This window comes from Dendrobates tinctorius, unplaced genomic scaffold (assembly GCF_039654945.1).
Source record: "Dendrobates tinctorius isolate UK_male_01 unplaced genomic scaffold, ASM3965494v1 ptg000040l, whole genome shotgun sequence".
Classification (NCBI taxonomy): domain Eukaryota; kingdom Metazoa; phylum Chordata; class Amphibia; order Anura; family Dendrobatidae; genus Dendrobates; species Dendrobates tinctorius.
This window is the reverse complement of record NW_027361708.1, coordinates 28,051,827-28,066,762: the sequence shown is the minus strand read 5'-3', so window position 1 is coordinate 28,066,762 and position 14,936 is coordinate 28,051,827. Positions and strand designations below refer to the sequence as shown.

Here is a 14,936-nt window from a genome sequence, read left to right as displayed (position 1 = left end):
GCGGTGGTTTGCCAGGTGGTATCGGCGGTGGTTTGCCAGTTGGTATCGACGGTGGTTTGTGAGATGGTATTGGCAGTGGTTTGCCAGGTGGTATCGGCGGTGGTTTGCCAGGTGGTATCGGCGGTGGTTTTCCATGTGGTATCGGTGGTGGTTTGCCAGGTGGTATCGGCGGTGGTTTGCCAGGTGGTATCGGCGGTGGTTTATCCGGTGGTATTGGCGGTGGATTGCCAGTTGGTATCGGCGGTGGTTTGCCAGGTGGTATTGGTGGTGGTTTGCCAGATGGTTTCGGCGGTGGTTTGCCAGGTGGTATCGGCGGTGGTTTGCCAGTTGGTTTCGGTGGTGGTTTGCCAGTTGGTTTTGGTGGTGGTTTGCCAGGTGATAGCGGCGGTGGTTTGCCAGGTGGTATCGGCGGTGGTTTGCCAGGTGGTATCGGTGGTGGTCTCTCATTTTTTCCTATATAGAGTGGAGATATAACAAACAGTCTTAAAGCGCATTCCAGCTACAAGATATTGATGCGCTATCCTCAGGATCTATAGTATATCACAAAAGTGAGTATACCCCTCACATTTTTGTAAATACTGTGTTGTCCCATGAAAAAAAAAGTATCTCTACATAACTCAACACGCAGCCATTAATATCTAAACTGCTGTCAACAAAACCGAATACACCCCTAAGTGAAATGGCCAAGTTGTGCCTAATTAATATTTTCCCTCCAAGTATCACGTGGCTCGATTGCACGATTTTGCAGAAATAAATTTAGGAAATGCATTTAAAATTATGTGGTTATTGGCAACTGCATACAGTATAAAGATATTTATGTTTTAATAACCATTCACTTAAAAGGGCACTCTACAAATTATAATATGTAAGTACAAAATAAAGGCCATTTTTATTTGTGAATGCAAATACAACTCCTAATGAAAAATCCCTTTTCACAAACTCCGCCTCATGTTGCCATCCCATAGGTCCAATGCTGTCAGTCGAGCATGCCCCCTGTTTGTCTCTTTATTTCTCCATAGGCTGTTTGGAAGAGTATGGATGGTGAACTGGCCTGAAGCACCAAGGAGAAGCTGTGTGCTCCTGGGCAATTAAACTTCGGAAGAATAGGACCGCTCAGCCCTGTTAAGCTGGATACATGGAGGGGCTGAAGGAGAATAAAAAAGATGCAAAAAGAAATTTCATGTTGGTCTGATCTGTATATTAACGTTTATTATACAGATTTGGAGTTTTTTGCCATTGGCAAATTATATTTTACATGCCCAAATGCAAATAACTGCAGACATAAAAAATCCTGTTTGATTTCATATTGACTGCAATGAATTACACCACCTAGTAAGTAGTAAAAATTTAGCGTACTGGAAATTTCAATCATGAAGCTAGAGGCAGCACATTACAGAATGACAGTGAAACCTGGGGTGACGTGCAAAAGGGATCTTGTATACTCACTGTTTTCGTTTTTTCTGAAAAAAACGAAGCCGGAGAAGAAGGATCGAAGCCTAAAAAAAAGATAGAAACAAGGTACCATGAGTGTTAAGAAAAGATATCCTCCATTTCCTGAGATACCATGATATTGTGTACACTCGCTTACTCTACAAATGTCCAGCAGACTCATGAAATATGAGGAGGTCTCCTGAACACCTGGTACAGTAGGCAAGTAGCACAGTTTATAATCTGTCCTGGTCACTGTCCGAATGAATGGAAGTGCTGGTACTGAGCTTGCACCATTCAAGGGAATAAAACTCATGGATTAACACTTTACTGACATCCACCATACATAGTGTGCAAGGTGGTAGTGGGTGCATGGAGTGGGTTCACGGGGAGAGCCTACCCCATAACCAGCAGATAATGGCTGTGACAAACAACCAGAACCTACCTATAACAGCCGTAACTGTTAATCTATTACATTTTCAGTTTTTGACTTAAGAAATTTGTCATTTTTTGATTGAATCTATTAACCCCTTCACAACTTATGACTTATACTCAAAAAGCCATCATGTGACTTAACAGCTGCGGGAGGAGGGGTGTTCCACCGGCAGCTGTTGTCCAGTTAAATCCCGCTATCAATCACCTACAGTAGGATATAACACGCGACAATCAAAATTGCATCATCCATTCCACCTCTCTGCACCGATGGGTTATTATGACAAGGTATAAAGTTTGCGGTTAAAACAGTGTGAGAATTGCACTTTCCAAACTTGGAATTTTTTTCTCTTTTTCCAGTACACTTTATGGTAAAATAAATTGTGTCATTCAAAAGTTCAACTCATCCCACAAAAACAAACCCTTATATGTCTATGTGGACAGAAAATAAGTTATGACCCTTGGGAGAAGGGGAGGAAAATACGAAAACAGAAAATGGTTAATTGTCCGGAAGGGGTTAAACAATGATTGTCTAGTGCCCCCAAAAAACATGATGCAACTTCCTTCGTTTTTTTGCAGGAAAACGTGATACCTGCAGTTTTTGCTGCATGTTTGCACTTACTCATTGCTTTCTATGGGTGAAAAAACGCTGAAACAAAACAGTGAAAGAAATTACATGCTGCAGTTTGCAAAAACACAGCCGTTTTCCAATTCAGTCAGGAAAAAAAAATACAGCGTGCGTGCATCAGATTTTTAATATCTCATAGATTTTGATGTATTGTAAAATGCAGCTTAAAATTTGCATTTAAAAATGCAGCCAAAAAAATGCAGCAAATACGTATTGTGTGAACAAGGCTTAGACACACACTTTTTTTAAGCATGATTTTTTTTTTCTTGCTAAAAAAAAGTGCATCTTGTAGCCCAGAAAATACAGGACATGTCTTAGTGATTATTAAAAGAAAAATATATTGTGGCTTTATAAGGGAATATTAGTTTGTAAAACAAAAAAAATAAGTCGTCTAGTCAGTGAAATTGGACTTGACTTGAAGAATAAAGTAATCATGTAATATATACGGAGCGCTGAACGCTGGGACTGTAAAGCCCAATAAACAATGGGGAAAATACTGATGATTTAATTTAGTTTCCCAAACACTTACACAAGTTTTTCAACACTTTTTACGTATTTATGGTTTTTATAAAAACTACACTGAATTTCTCACAATACAATGATTTATATTGATTTATCATGATGTTATGTAAAGATCTTATGTATGTATCTTATGATATTATAGATGCATGGAAAGATCTGCAGATCGTCACTGACTCATGTAATAACTAAAGGGCCTGTTACACGGGGCGATTACAGGCGTTCCGCCACTTGCATTTACCTTGATGGAAGCTTCTCGCTCCTTGTTCTTCTGCAAAGAAATAAAATCAAATAAATAGGAGTCCAGATAATCACTTAAAATAAAACTTTCTCAGCCTGCAATATTGTGTAATGAAGTCTTTCCTATCAGAGGAGCTGTGTCTCATCATCCCATATAGTCCCTCTAACTTTCAAGAAGAAAGTCATAGATCAGAAATAGAAAAGAATGATGGACACCAGTCACTATGCTCAAAGACAGATATCAGGACACTTTATTCTTCTCCCAGTCCCAATCTTTTCTCCACTGGTACAAACATCCCATTGTTTTCTCCACTGGTGAAAACATCCCAGAGATCTGCCTATTACTAAAGGTACTGTCACACTTAGCGATGTACCAGCGATCCCGACCAGCGATATGACGCGGTCAGGATCGCTGGTACATCGCTAAGTGGTCGCTAGTGAGCTGCCACACAGGCAGTTCTCACCAGCGACATCGCAGGGGACGGGGATCGCTACTTACCTGTCACACCAGACGATCCTGCGTCCACCCGCCCGGCTCCACGCGTCGCTCGTCCTCACAGCAGGAAGCGTCGCAGGAAGCTGACGACGAGAAACAGTCCTGAACGTTCTCGCGCGATCAGCGATAACCAGCGGGGGAGCCGGTCGTAGGTAAGTATCAGAGACAGAGATATCGCTAGCAATATCGCTATAACGTCACTAGTTATAGCGATATTGCTAGCGATATCTCTTAGTGTGACATGCCCTTAAGAAACCAATTACTGGCGTACAGAATAGAGAGGCGGACATCTGACCCCTCAGTGACTGAAAGACAGAATAGAGAGGTTGACAGCTCCATTTACTATCTGCAGGATATGTATGTGGATCCAAAAGATTGCACTGTCTAATCAGAAGGCAGCAAAGAAAGCTTCAGGAAAAAAAAACTTTTCCAAAACCTTTTAAAAATCAAATATATAACAAGCATGACTGATAACCAATAAATGGGTGCCTTATTAGCAGCAGCAGGCATCGGCTGATGGGAGCAGTAGTCCCATCAGGTGAGCCCCAGTGACCGGAGGTAAACTTTACACCTCCAATCACAGCTGTGGGCTCATGTTGTTTTTTGGCAGTGTGGGAACCGTGGCAGTCTGACCAGTGGTGATGATTTTACAGCTGAGCAGAAGCAGTGTATGACGCGCTGTCATGCACGTGACATGGCAAACACTGGATGCACAGGCCCCCCCGTCCAAGTGAAAGGGGTCAGGGTTTTGGTCCAAGTACTGTTCTAGTACCTGAACCTGAACTTTTTGTAACTGTTCGGCCAAAAACGCCGGACCCAAACATCCAGGTGTCCGCCCATCTCTACTTATTGGCAGTCTTTTGCCCATGCACAGTTTTCACTGAGCTTCCAATCAGTGGATTGGGGTTAGACAGAGCTCAGTATTCAGAGAACTGATAGATCTGCAGCACATAAAACAGTGATTTTATCAAAACTGCAGCAAGCAGCTCAGTAAGTGACACATTGCTGAAATTGTTGCTTTTAGATGCAATAGCAAAATCCTGGTGAGAGATGCTCTTGAAATCCTCAAATTCTGTCTGCCAGCAGCTGCCAACAGAGGACGTTTCTGTATGAGGATACCTAGAGAGCTAGAAGATTGTTGGCAGAAAAAGATACCATGCCCTATCTTGTCCATATTATTTCCCTTTTTTAAATTTATAAGACTGGTTTCATACTTGCGTTTTTTTGCACTGTATTTTAGCGCTAAAAAACGCATGCGTTTTTTCCCCTATATTTTGCATGGGATGCGCTTATGTGCGCATACACATGCGTTTGTATGCGTTTTTACGCGCATGCGTTTTTTTGTGGTGGGCGCACAAAATGCATCCTGTTGCATTTTTTGGGCGTCTGACTTGCCTCAAAAAAACGCATGCGCGCGCAATGCATTTTTTTACAGCAAGACACCCATTCTAAGTCTATGGGTGCGCATATGTGCGCAATGGCATGCTCATGTATGCGTTTTTTTGCGCATGCGTTTTTTTTGTTGACCATTAGTTAGACAATGGAAATTAGGGGTTTGGGTTAGAGTTAGTTAAGGGGGTTTAGGGTTAGGGTTAGGGTCAGGGTATGGTTTGGTTAAGGGTTAGGGTTAGTGTATGGTTTGGTTAAGGGTTAGGGTTAGGTTTAGGGTTAGTAAAGTCATGGTTTGGGTTAGTGTGAGGGGCCAACTAATGTTGGAAAAAAACGCAAACGCGGTAAAAATGCACACAAACGCATAAAAACGCTGCGTTTTTTTCATGCATGCTCATAAAAATGCTTGAAAAAAACGCAGCATTAGTTTGCGTTTTTTCCATGCGTTTTTTTGCGGGGAAAACGCGCTGCAAAACAAAGCAAGTGTGAAAGTAGCCTAATAGATGCTTATTCCAAACATAATTGATTACATTTATTGATGATTTTCTAACTATGTACCACAAAGTGAAAATTGTCTTCTGCAGCCTCCATACATTCTAATATACTGCAGACTGTTCACTGGGAAAACTCTCAGATGAGCTCTGTATACAGATCACTACAGAAAGTGTATGTCTTTTCTTTCTAAGAAGCCATAATTCAATAATGGCTCATGTGTTTTCTCCTCCTCCCCATTTAAAGGGAACCTGTCAGCAGGATCGTGCTCATTAAACTACAGTAAGTGTCAAGCTGGCGCCATTATTCTGATTAAAAGGATACCTTGGTTGATTAAATTTGTCTTGTGGTTGTTGTTTAATCTTTATTTGCAGTTTTCAGTTAATGAGATTCTCGTGAACCGGGGTGGCCAGTGGGCGGGGTTGTGTGTGGGTGGGGCTGTGAGTGGGTGGGGCTGTGAGTGGGCAGGGCTGTGGATGGGGCTTTATGTGCTGCTCTGCTTACATATGCATCTGTATGGCTTATGACAGGTCACTGATCCCTCACTGACCTTCCCCTATTTTACCTACTGCATAGAATTTTGGCTTGAAAAAAAAATTCACATTCATCAGACAGGCACCGGTGCCTGCACTGTAACATGATGAGGTAGATAATATGGCTGTTTTCACATTATTTACAAATATAGTTTTGGTGTTAAAAAAACAATTTAATCAAAATAGCGCCAGAGGCCATGCAGTAATATGAATCGCGTGATAGATGCTACTGCGCAGGTGCCATCTGGATGGAGACTAATTATTTTTTTCTCTAGCAAAATGGTGGCAGCAGAGGTACCTGCGTAGTAGCATCTATAGGAACGAAATAGATGCTAATGCGAGCCATTATAATTAAGAATTTATTTTTTTTACAACAAAACTGAATTTCTAAATAACATGAAAACAGCCATATTATACTCCTCATCATGATGCAGTACAGGCGCCGGTGCCTGCCTGATAAATGTGAATTTTTTTAAAAACCATAATTATATTCAGTATTTAAAATAGGGGGCAGATCAATGAGGGATCAGTGACCTGTCATAAGCCATACAGATGAATAGCTAATCAGAGCACCACTTGAAGACCCCCACAGGCCGCCCTGGAGCACGGGCATATCATTAGCTGAATACTGCAAATAAAGATTAAACAACAACCACAAGACGGATTTCATCACCAGGTATCATTGGAATCAGTATAACGGCACCGACCTGACACTGTCTGTAGGTTACTGTGCACAATCCTGCTGACAGGTTCCCTTTAACAAGTTAAATAATAATCCCTGTGTTGTGGCATGTTTGTGCTGTAGAGTATGATCTATGACTGGTGCCCAATACATGGCGGCTCTCTGTGTAGACAGATATTGAGTGCAGACAGGATCTACCAGAATACAAGAAAGATATATATCTTTGTACCGTGTTAGCCAGGAGATAGAAAAATATTTAGAATTGAGAGTCCTCAGTGGTTGATACCTATCTACTGCATTATTTCTGTGCTGTGTTGTGTATAAATATGTGATTCTTCAGATTTTGTATTAGTCAATGCCTGATGAAGAGACCTGAGCAGTCGGGAAAGCTTGCAATGTGTCACCATCTTTTCAGTTAGCCATTTAAAGGTATCAACCACTGAGGACTCTCAATTCTAAATATTTTTCTACTAGAATATAATGAATCAGTCGTCAGAGATAAGGAATCATCTCTATCATTATGGAATCCAGAAGGTTGGTTTATATTAGATCGTACAATTTTATCACTTACAAAGTTGTGATCTTCTTTTCAATATCTCTGCTCTTCTGTATTATTATTTTATGTAATCCTGTGACGTCCATCCTATAGTACAAGGAAACACATCAATGTATAGATTAGGTAAGGGTTTAACTACAAGTTATGGTAACACTAGCAATTGATGTGAACTATTAAAAAAGATGTTCCCACTTATTCATCCCCAATCCACAGTATAGGGCATAAGCTGCTGATTGCTGGGGGTCCGTCCGCTGGACCCTCCATCCCTGAGATGCCCCTGTAGGATGGAGCTGAGGTGGCGCATGCGCACCACACACTGTAAAATGAGGAGAAAGACTCTTACCTGCGATTTACACCTTCAGCTGAAAAGCAAACAACAGTTTACAATTAGATTTATTGAAGTCGTTAATAACAGTCAGTTGCAGCGGATGACTTATTTTTGGGCTGTATTCACACGTCATTGTTTTTCTCATCTGCACAAAACCAAACTAATTTTCATCAGTGCGCTATGTCCGATTTTTATCCTTTTTTAGTCCGTGTCCATTTTTACCATCAGTATGTCATTTCTCTTGTATGCAATTTCCCAAGTTTCTCCTAGTATTCGGTCAATGGCTGAGTGTGATCCACAATTCTCCCCACTGCTGACATGTTACTAGCGCCATAGAATATAAGGGGCAGTGAAAAATACTGAGAGCACACCTGATACATAAACACACATGTGACTGAGCCCTTCCTGTACAAAGTGATCGTACAGAGATTTCCTTACAATCAGATCTGATCTGGCATCCAGGTTTCGGCTATAAGCCGGGATCACAAATGCGAGAAACACGGCCGAGTCTCGCATGTTAATACCTGGCACTGCCATCGGCACTCAGGAGTGGAGTGTGCGATTGCATGTATTGCTATGCAGCCACACTCTGCACTTCGAGTGGCGGTGGTAGTGCCGGGTACTAACGTGCGAGACTCGGCCAAGTTTCTCACATGTGTGATCCTTGCCGTACAGTCAACTACTGGAGTGCAGGGGTGTTGCATCAATAGCGGGGGACCACACGGCCGTGAGTCCTGAGGAGTGCTGGCTCTGTTCCCCATCACCCCAACTGTCATCATAATTTTACCATCGGCTTCTTGTTCCACCCTTCGCCTGCCCCTGTGTGTCTGAGGCTCAGCAGGCGCCATTACGTCACTGGATCGCGCCTGCTGTAGAAAGCCTCAGTCCCCACCCTGCACAGACCGGAGCAGGGGGCACGGAGAGGTATAAATGCTATAAATGCTTGTGAGAATGTGAATACTTACATGGGATGTTAATCACTGCAGGCTGTAAAAGTAAAACAGAGAAGTATAAAAAGTCCATGAAATATTCCAGCTTCTTACATTGTCCTGTACATAACATACTCATAGGCTTCTATTACACTGGATAATGAACAGACTACATTATCACACAAGATAGATTTATTAATACTAGCGCAGTCTATGAGCAGAGCGTCAGTCCGTGCCCCATGCAGCATTCATACAGTCCATAAACAGCACGCCTGGTATGTGACCCGGCATCTGCTGACAACTCCGGGTGGCATCAGACTTTATTTTCCACTTTTCCAAGTCTAAGATATGTGGAATATATTTCTACATTAGTTGTGTTTTATGACTCTCTGTCGCTGCGCCCATTATGTACATATTTATTTGGGTTTAAAAATGAGGGCAAACTGCTATAGCTGCATTACTACATCTGCTCTAAAGGGAACCTATCAGGCCCCCCATGCCCTCCAATCCAGCAGCATTGAGCTATGTGTGATTAAACTCTATGCCTAACCAGCCCTGTGTAATATAATTCAGTTAACTCCTTCAGTTCCCAAGCCTGTTTTCACCTTTACAATTCTGACCGCTGTCAGGGCAGTCTCACACGTCCAGATAATTCTGGTACCAGAAAAAACGTTCCAGGAGCTATCCGTGTCTGTGTGGATACGTGGTACATCCGTGTAGCGCACGTGTGGCAACCATGTGCCGCACGTGTGCCGCATCAGGACCACACGGATGGCCGCCGGGGAAGAAGCGCTACAGTAAGCGCTGTTCCCTGGCAGCTGGTGCTGAACGCGGATGTCATTCTTCTCTCCTGCTCTGCTGGCAATAGCGAGCAGGAGAGAAGAATGAATGAAAACCCGACGCTGGGGGCTGCTATTCTCAGGCTGGTAAGGGGCCATTGATCTTGGCCCCCCAGCCTAAAAAGAGCAGCCTGCAGCTGCCCAGAAATGTCTATTACATGCTCCTATTCTGGAGATATGTCGGGTTCTTCCCTGTAGTGATGGCAAGTGGGGTTAATAAGGGGTTATTGCCACCTTGCTATTGTAAGGTGACATTAAACTCGGCTTAGTAATGGAGAGTTGTCAATAAGACACCTATCCATTACTAATCCTAGAGTTATTGAAGGGTTAATTAACACACACACTAAGAAGAAAGTGAACACTTCATTTTATTCCACTTTTTGTTCTCAAGTATGATAATAACGCATTGTTCTTTTTTTTTTTTAGTTTTCACTAACGGGGTTAAACTAGTGGGACAGTTTTATAGATCGGGTCATTCCGGACGCGCCGATAGCAAATGCACGTCCTTTTTATTTATTTTTTTAATAAAAATATTTATTTATGGGTTTAATATATATATTTGTTTTCAAATTATTTTGTTCTTTTATATATATATATATTATATATTTTTACAAAAAAAATTCAGTTTTTTTACTTTGTCTTACTATGGGACTTTCACTTTTTGCAGTCTGATCACTTGTAAAGCATGGGGATGCAGGAGCTTTGCCATGGTTTACAAACTCTCAGCGCTGCACTGGCAGACCAACTTGCTGCACCAAGCTCTGAGCCTGAAGTGGCTAGTTTGCTAGCTCTGGTGACCTGATATCGTCATGATGACATCAGATCACCATGGCAACGGGGCGCTGATCAAAGAGCAGAGGAGGCTCCCTCTCTCTGCATGCCTGCTAAATACTGTGATCGATATAGGGTATAGTGGGATAAAGTGCTCGGAGCGGTGCGATCACTGATCCTGCCGGGTGTCAGCTGTCAGAATCAGCTATGGTGCGCTCACAGCCGCTGTTCTCAGAAGACCGCCATAACTTATCCATCCGTCAAAGGTCGGTAAGTACCAGCCAACCATGTCATATGGATACTTCCAATGTTGGGAAGGGGTTAAATAAATGCTTTAAAAAATCATGTATAACCTCCACTTTCCTATACTATTGAGGGCTTTGATTAGTCGGTGGGGCGTTAGTTCCCCAGGCTACTCAGCCATCTTTCCATGTCATCACACCCCTATGGGCTTGATAACATAATTTGCACGAGCCGCCACATTGCCGGTCTTCCGGTCATGCACAGTGTGCGTCTCTGAAGCCAGGAAGCGTACACGCTGCCGGAATGATCGGCGTCTGTGCGCAGATTTGCATCAGCTGGTGATGGGACCGGCTTATGCACATTATGTTATATTAAGGCTTAAGCGCAGGGAGCCGCTCGTCATGGCACATGCGCAAGTCGATGATCAATGCTGCATAAGCGCTGCTCTACTATAAACTGCGCAAGCTCGGGATTTTTCAAAGTGGATTTGAGTGACGTCAGCGCAACTCCGGGAGCATCATTCAGATTGCGTGGGCGGCGACAACCATGACTGAATAAAATGAAGCACACCCCTATGACTAATTGAGCAGGTACAATCTAACCATATAAAGTGCTTTTCGGACATCATTACAGCGCCGTTTTTAATGAAAAAACATGTTAGTGACACATATTGCATTACTAATAATGCACTGGGGACAATTTACATGTGAAAAAGGACATGACAGGTTCCCTTTAAAAGCAAAAAAAATTCAAATCAACCCCCTTTCCTCCAGTTAATATTAAAGGAAGAAAAAAGAAAAAATACACATACTGTATTTGGTATCAACCTGTTCAGAAAAGTCCGATCTATGGAAACCTAAAATAATTGACCCAATCTATAGAAACTGCAAAGCATAAAAAAAATCAAAATACCAAAATTGCAAGTTTTTGTTTGCTACAACTCCACCAAACGATACATAACAGCAATCAAAGCACCATAACTACCCCAAAATATTTTCAATATAAACATCAGGTCACCAGGCAAAAAAACAAGCCCTTGCCCAGCTCCATCGACCAAAAATCAACAATGTAACGGATATTCAAAAATGACGACTCAAGTGAATTTTTGCTCTTTTGTGAATATCTGTATTTTTTTTCAACACAAAAAAAAAAAGCGATTTTGCTATCGTTGTTATTATACCAATCTGATTGGTCCAGGCATTGCCTGTGCATGAAGAACGGACATCAGACATTCATTATTATATACACATATAGAGACAGCGTTACAGTCACTAATCTGAATTACATGACTTTTCTTATTTGGAACTTACATAGATTGGTCTCTCATTTTTGCTCGCCATTTCTCTAGTAGAAATAATCGCACAATCCTGAATAGGACAAATAGAGAAGTTTCCTTATAAATAGACTAATCTCCAATGCCAATTTTATCAATGGTAAATATTGCTGTAACTAATTAACAAATATAAGGTTTTCTGTTTAAAAATGTACGGGACATGAGAATTGGGAAATAGGGGAAACTTATTACAAGAAATCAGAAACTTATATAGCTAGGAAATGGGAAATAATAAGGTCAGGGCAGGAGCATAAGACACGCATACTCACTCTCCTCGTCTACTGTAGCCCTCAAAGGAGTTCCGGGAGAGCGGTTGCCCATAGCGCCGACCTTGTGAGGTCACAGCATTCTAGAATGTCCTTGCAGCCAATGAGAGGACAGTATAATCCTGTATAATAAAGTATTGGAGCATTTATAAATATATGTAAATAACTTAATACAGCAAATTATAGAAAACAACACCCCGCTCCCCCACACACACATGAACACATATCCGAAGAAGCATCTTATAATCTTTTTTATATTGTTATTATACTTATACACCATATAAGTGTAGGGATACAGAATTTTAGAACATCTCATTCTAAATTCCTAGGCAGTAATGTGGGGATTGTCTTTTTCTACAAGATTTTGGAGGTGTCTGTGGGGATTTTTGCCCCTTCATTCACAATAGCATTTGTGACAGTAGACACTGATGCTGGATGGGTGGTCCCGGCTAGCAATCTCCATTCTTGTTCATCCCAAAGGTGTTGGATGGGGTTGAAGTCAGGGCTCTGTCCGGCCTTAGCGGCTGCCGGTCCCTCACTGCTCCTTTACATGACGCTGCTCCTCTGTCCTGGAATTATTCACTGCACACTCAATTCAGTTCAAGCAAAAGGGCTGATTTTTATATATTTACATAGGAATAGGTCAGGTATTCAAAAGGAAGAAATTGCTTCTTGATTGGGACAAGGGATTGATGTTTCTATTCAAAGAATCTTTCTCAAATATGTCGCAGGGTATTCCAGAAGCCAGCGTTAGGCCGGGATCACACATGCGAGAAACTCGGACGAGTCTCGTATCGTAATACCCGGCACTGCCTGCGGCAATCGGGAGCGGAGCGTGCGACTGCATAGAAATACAAACAGCTGCACGCTCTGCTCCTGAGGGCCGGGTATTAAGATGTGACACTCGTCCGAGTATCTCCCATGTGTGATCCCGGCCTTCTATAGGCTGTCCTGTACGGACGGTGCGCAGCGTCATGTGTCAATGCACACCACATACTATATACACACACAAGCCACATACTATATACACGCACCACATACTACAGTATATACACACACAAGCCACATACTACAGTATATACACACAAGCCACATACTATATACACACACCACATACTATATACACACACAAGCCACATAATATATACACACCACATATTATATATACACACAAGCCACACACTATATACACACACAAGCCACATACTATATACACACAAACCACATACTATATACACACAAGCCACATACTATATATACACACAAGCCACATAATAGATACACACACCAGCCACATACTATATACACACACAAGCCACATACTATATACACGCACCACATACTACAGTATATACACACACAAGCCACATACTATATACACACACCACATACTATATACACACACAAGCCACATACTATATATACACACACCATACTATATACACACAAGCCACACACTATATACACACACAAGCCACATACTATATACACACAAGCCACATACTATATACACACACAAGCCACATACTATATACACACACAAGCCACATACTATATACACACACAAGCCACATACTATATACACACAAGCCACATACTATATATACACACAAGCCACATAATAGATACACACACCAGCCACATACTATATACACACCACACCATACTATATACACACACAAGCCACATAATATATACACACCACATATTATATACACACACACAAGCCACACACTATATACACACACAAGCCACATACTATATACACACAAGCCACATACTATATACACACACAAGCCACATACTATATACACACAAGCCACATACTATATACACACACCACATACTATATACACACACAAGCCACATACTATATACACACCACACCATACTATATACACACACAAGCCACATAATATATACACACCACATATTATATACACACACACAAGCCACACACTATATACACACACAAGCCACATACTATATACACACAAACCACATACTATATACACACAAGCCACATACTATATATACACACAAGCCACATAATAGATACACACACCAGCCACATACTATATACACACACAAGCCACATACTATATACACGCACCACATACTACAGTATATACACACACAAGCCACATACTATATACACACACCACATACTATATACACACACAAGCCACATACTATATATACACACACCATACTATATACACACAAGCCACATAATAGATACACACCACATATTATATACACACACACAAGCCACACACTATATACACACACAAGCCACATACTATATACACACAAGCCACATACTATATACACACACAAGCCACATACTATATACACACAAGCCACATACTATATACACACAAGCCACATACTATATATACACACAAGCCACATAATAGATACACACACCAGCCACATACTATATACACACCACACCATACTATATACACACACAAGCCACATAATATATACACACCACATATTATATACACACACACAAGCCACACACTATATACACACACAAGCCACATACTATATACACACAAGCCACATACTATATACACACACAAGCCACATACTATATACACACAAGCCACATACTATATACACACAAGCCACATACTATATATACATACAAGCCACATACTATATACACACACCACACCATACTATATACACACACAAGCCACATAATATACACACACACACAAGCCACACACTATATACACACACAAGCAACATACTATATACACACAGAAGCCACATACTATATACACACAAGCCACATACTATATACACACACAAGCCACA

General features: G+C 41.5%; 1 long non-coding RNA gene across 1 annotated transcript; it reads right to left on the bottom strand.

Moving 5' to 3' along the window:
• Positions 1-1,445: 1,445 nt before the first annotated feature.
• On the bottom strand, positions 1,446-12,228 carry LOC141088758 (uncharacterized). The gene is made up of 7 exons (XR_012232052.1): positions 12,108-12,228; positions 11,816-11,872; positions 8,689-8,710; positions 7,739-7,757; positions 7,411-7,482; positions 3,249-3,278; positions 1,446-1,496 (listed from the first exon to the last, which is right to left on the bottom strand). It is a non-coding gene; the product is annotated as an uncharacterized lncRNA (long non-coding RNA).
• Between the last annotated feature and the right edge of the window lie 2,708 nt (positions 12,229-14,936).